Consider the following 5152-nt stretch of genomic DNA (forward strand, 5'->3'; position numbering starts at 1 on the left):
CTGGAAATATTAATTTCTAGATGCCCATATCCAGAAAAAGAAAGCATTCTGGTTAAGAGTCATTTAGAAAAAATGGAATAAGGAATGTATTTAAAAAAACAAAGCAATAATATTTACCAACTGAATTCTGAAGGAGAAGGGAACATAAAACAGGAGAAGAAGAAGAAGAAGCCAGCCCACATACTTTTCTGGTCCAAGCAGTGACTCAAAAGCAGACATGATGACTATCTGCAACTATTTGAATTATATAAACACTAGACGAATAGAACACATGTTAAAACAGAGGAAATTAAGTGACACAAAAGAAAAATTTAAAAATATGGTCTGAATAGAATTGGGGATGTATCTTGATATGTTTCCTTGGGTTTTTTTTCTGCTTTATAAATAGAAATTAAATAAAACCATAGTTTCATAATTTTTAGATTTGAACATGTGGATGTTGGAGAATGTCTAAACCTGCCAAATTGATGAACCAGCCAGCCAAACATCTCTTCATTTCTAAAATGGCAGGGCAAGAGTCCACGAAGATCCTAACTGGGGTTGTTTTCCTGTTGATGAAAAGAGGAAATGCTCCTAAGTTTGAGAAGGACGATATACCAAAAAATGCTCCATTTCATCTCTAAGGCCAAAGACATGCAAATACATTTAGATTCATCTAAGGAAGGATTAGCACAAGGCATGATTGAATTGAAGTGAAGATACCAGGTCTAGATTCCTCTGCCTAATTTCTGGCAGTCTGTCCGTTTTCATTGTACCTTCGCCAGGGCTTCTAATGAGTAGAACATCTGCTCGAGTATATTTTGTATTGTTGCAAAATCAAAGGGGATATACTGGAGGCAGAGATCACCTTCAATGAAGTTCCAGGTTAGATACAACTCTACATTTGCTAATAAAGAAAAGGAGAGAAAGAAGGGGGGGGGAAGGCATAGAGTACATAACACAGATTAAAAACACAACTTAGCTAAAATGATTTAGAACCCATGGAAATTATATTAAATACAGAATCTTTATATACATATATTAATTTCATCTTTACCGGGGTCCAATTGATGTATAAAATTGTAAGCCCTCTGAAATGTGCATCCTGGTGATCTAAGTACACATTGTAAAAGGATTCCCCTCACCTGGTTAATTAACACATCCACCGTCTTCTGGATTTATCCTTGTATGTGTGTGGTGAGAACATTTCCGTTCTATTCTCTTAATAAATCCAATGATACAGTAGAGTGGAATCAACGATAGTAACCATGTTTTGCATTTGGTCCTCAGACCTTATTCATCTTATCGCTGAAAATGTGTCCCCTTTTACCAACTTCTCCCGATATCCCGTGCCCCCAGCCCCTGGCAATCACTTGTCCACTCTCAGCTCCTATAATCTTGACATTTCCTCTCTTTATTACACAGAATCTTCATTTTAACACTTTCAGATTAAATCTTGCTTTCTTAAGATGCAGGTATTCCACAAGGGCATCGTTGTCTTCTAACGACTAATAAGTAACAACATGGTTTACTCCAGGAGTAGGCACACTTTCTCTGCAGGGTTGTATGTTATTTTAGGATTTGCAGGACAGAAAAAATCTCTATCATGATGATTCAACTTTGCTGTTATAGAGCGAAAGCAGCCACGGACAACAGGTTAAAAAAAAAAAAAAAGGACATGGTTGTGTTCTGATAAAACTTTATTAACAAAATGATTCAGGCCAAATTCACCCACATAAGATGGCTTGCCAACTATCCTGGTCTAGAGAATGACCTTTATAGTATATTATTTAGAGAATTGGAATCCATGAAACTTGACGATCAAAGGAGGGGGGAAACTAGTATTCATTACATACTGACAAAACCAAGTAGTCAAATTTCACAATTTCAAATTGAGACTCAAAGAAACTGAATTACATACACATGGAAAAAGAGCCAGTGGATGTTTGAAGGATTCTAACATGACTTGTAAAACTCCAAAATCTACTCTTTTGTAAATTCATCCTGTTACTCTCTTTTAAGTCATTGCCCCAAATCTAATAAACAAATCAGGAAGTAATTAAGCATGCCTACTTAAACATTTTGTTCAGGACTCAGAACAGTTCACAGAATTTAGTTCAAATGTGCCATTTTAAATGAAAATTTTCATGTGTACAAAAGAATACACGTAAAGTTTTTTTCCTCCCCTAAATATGTTTCCCAGTTTATTGCTTACCATTTATTTTTGTTTATGATATTTTTAAGATATCAACTTTTAAACCTTATATATTCAAAAGATTTTATCATTTCTATGATGATTTCTTCCTTCTTCTGTTTTGTATGGAAAGACTTCCCTCATCATGACCAGATAGATATTCACAAATAATTTATTCTAAATCTGAAAAAAAACCTAATATGTTCTTTAATAAACTTGAAATTTATTTTGATATATAATGTGAAATGAGAATCAAACTATTTGTTTCCCATAAGTAAGCACTAGTTGTGATTGTTGAATAAATTGTCCTTTTCCAAAGGATTTGAAAGGCCATCCTTACCCAAAATGACTTCTGTATACACGATTTGTAATCTTTCTTGGGAACCTCATTTTGCATTTTATTAATAAATATGCTTTTTTTTATAGCATCAAACTTTCAGTTACTAGAGCTCTACATTAACCATCCCTCCTCTCTCTGAGCTTTACTCTTTTCACCTGTTTACTTTTCAAACTGTGTTTTAGATTTGATTTGAATTATTTTCTCTTTTGCAATCCCTTTAACCTACATACAGATTAAATGCTTTCAGCGTAACCTCAAGTTGAAGTATGAGTGTTAAGATTGATATGCTTAGTCAGCTGAAGTGAAAACAAAATAGAGAAAGGTCAGTGCACTGGCTTTGTGGGAGACACCACCATGCTCCTTGCCCTGAATTGAAGTCAGTGTCCTGCACTGAGGTCCACTCTTCTGAACCGATGTCCTGTCCAATCCCATAAGGATGAGACTTCCACCTTCTTGCTTCAGAGATTAGGAGGTCTTATGGATTGAAATTTGTTACTTGGAGTAGCTGAACAATTTTTTCTTTTTTTCTTACAATTTTTGTTTTCTGCTAAAGAATTAGAGCTAAGGGATTTTACTCTGGTCTCCCCAAGGTTACCATTTTGCCAGACAGTAATGGGGTTCAAGTGGGGAGGTGAATGTGGACTATTCTTCCAGCTTTTGTGAATGTGCTTTTATGTAGCTGATGGTTTTCCAAAGAGAAAAGAGAGCAAAGAGCAAACTCAAAGGAGAATATCTTTCTATTCTTTGTCCAAATTACTGCTCATACTTCCACTCTAGTTCCACTAATTTAGAAAGGTAGCAGTACAATTTTTTAAAAGATTTTATTTATTTAATTGACAGAGAAAGGAGATCATGAGTAGGCAGAGAGAGAAGGGGAAGCAGGCTTCTCGCTGAACAGAGAGCCTGATGCGGGCCTCGATCCCAGGACCCTGAGATCATGACTTGAGCCGAAGACAGAGAGGCTTAACCCACTGAGCCACCCAGGCACCTCTAGCGGTACAATTTTTTTTTCTTTTTGAAATATAAAATGGATGTAATTATTTAATGACACAGGAAAATAACATGAAACAAGCTGGTTACAAGCAGGGAGTTAAGGTTGACTTCACTTCTGATAGAAAATTATAAAGTACATATACAAAACCTCTGATGGCAATGTATGAAAATATTGAGTCTTTACTCTTGCTCTGTGATTAAAGAGTCTTCCCTTTGTTTTTGTGTGTTTTTTGAGACATGATTATTTCTTTAAAAAAAAAAAAAAGTTACTGAATGTCTTAGGTAAAGCATTCTTAAATGCCATGAGTCTAAGAGTCAAGGCCTGAATCTGAGGACAGGTCTGGCCAGTGGACAACGGTCTAACCCAGACACAGAGGATCACTTTTTTTCTTTTTTTGAACTACCACATTTGATGTTCTTAGTGTATTTGTACTTAACAGGAGACCATGAATTTTAACTAGCACAACAGCAAAACAATGCCAACAACTTTGCTTTCAAATTGTTCAAAATGTAATAACCATTTTATAGTTATAAAATGCACTGGAAATAAAACAAGACATACTAAATACTGTGGAAGTCAAGAATTCCTGCAACCAAAACCCCATGTGATGAAACCCCCATCTTTGCTGCTCTTTTTGACTGCTGTTCATTTCCAATTTTCATCATAAACCTATTTTCATTTCACAGATCTGGAAGGGGCAATTTTTCCTCAAAAAATGTTCTGCCTCCCTGAATACTCTGCAGAGTTAGAAGGGTTCAACAAAATCCAAACCACTTGGAACAAAGTTGAATAAGCGGTATCATCATTATGTGCCTTTTGCAAAAAGATATTTGCTAAGTTATTAAAGGGAAAATAACAGATTATTACACATATATTGGTGTAAATGAGGCTCAAAAATTTCAGGTTCCCACTGTTTCCAACAAATGTTAGGACTGCAAAGGGTGCTTTATTCAAATAGCAATGACAAATAACCTACCCTATGGGCTCTTGAAAAAAAAAATAGGAAAGGCTCACTGCTTTAAAATCTGGAGTATACAAAAACCAATGCCACCTTTAATGTAACGTGCTTCCTAGCCACAGTAGCATTTTCAGGGGAGTTCAAGAACTACGGTTAAGTTCCAAGAAACAACCAAAACAAAAACAACAAAGCCAAAAACAGAAACAAACAAACAAAAAACTGAGATAATTTTCTACATTACCAACCCCAGTGTACCAGGTCACTGCCTTCTAAGGTAGGCTGAACTGGGTGACGGACATTAAGGAGGGCATGTGATGTAATGAGCACTGGGTATAGAGAAGACTGATGAATCACCTAACTCCGCCTCTGAAACCAGTAATATATTTTAATGTTAATTACTTGATTTTAAATAAAAAAATAAAAAATACCCTGCCCCCCAAAACAATGACAAATTTGGAGGCAAAAGATCTAAAATACTCTGTTGCTCAACAAAATCCAAAAGATACCTTGTTTTGCTCCTCAACAACCTAGAAAAATTGAACACTGTTTTACATCCCCAAATAAGAGCAGTATCTCCTGGAAGTATCAGTGCCTGGAGCTTGAAACCGTCAACTCATACTCCTGTTCCATCAGTCCCAATCCTGAAGCTACAATTCCTTTGTTAGAGAAAGGGGGGGAAAGTCCATT

The sequence above is a fragment of the Neovison vison genome, chromosome 5 (assembly GCF_020171115.1).
Source record: "Neovison vison isolate M4711 chromosome 5, ASM_NN_V1, whole genome shotgun sequence".
NCBI classification, from domain to species: Eukaryota; Metazoa; Chordata; class Mammalia; order Carnivora; family Mustelidae; genus Neogale; species Neogale vison.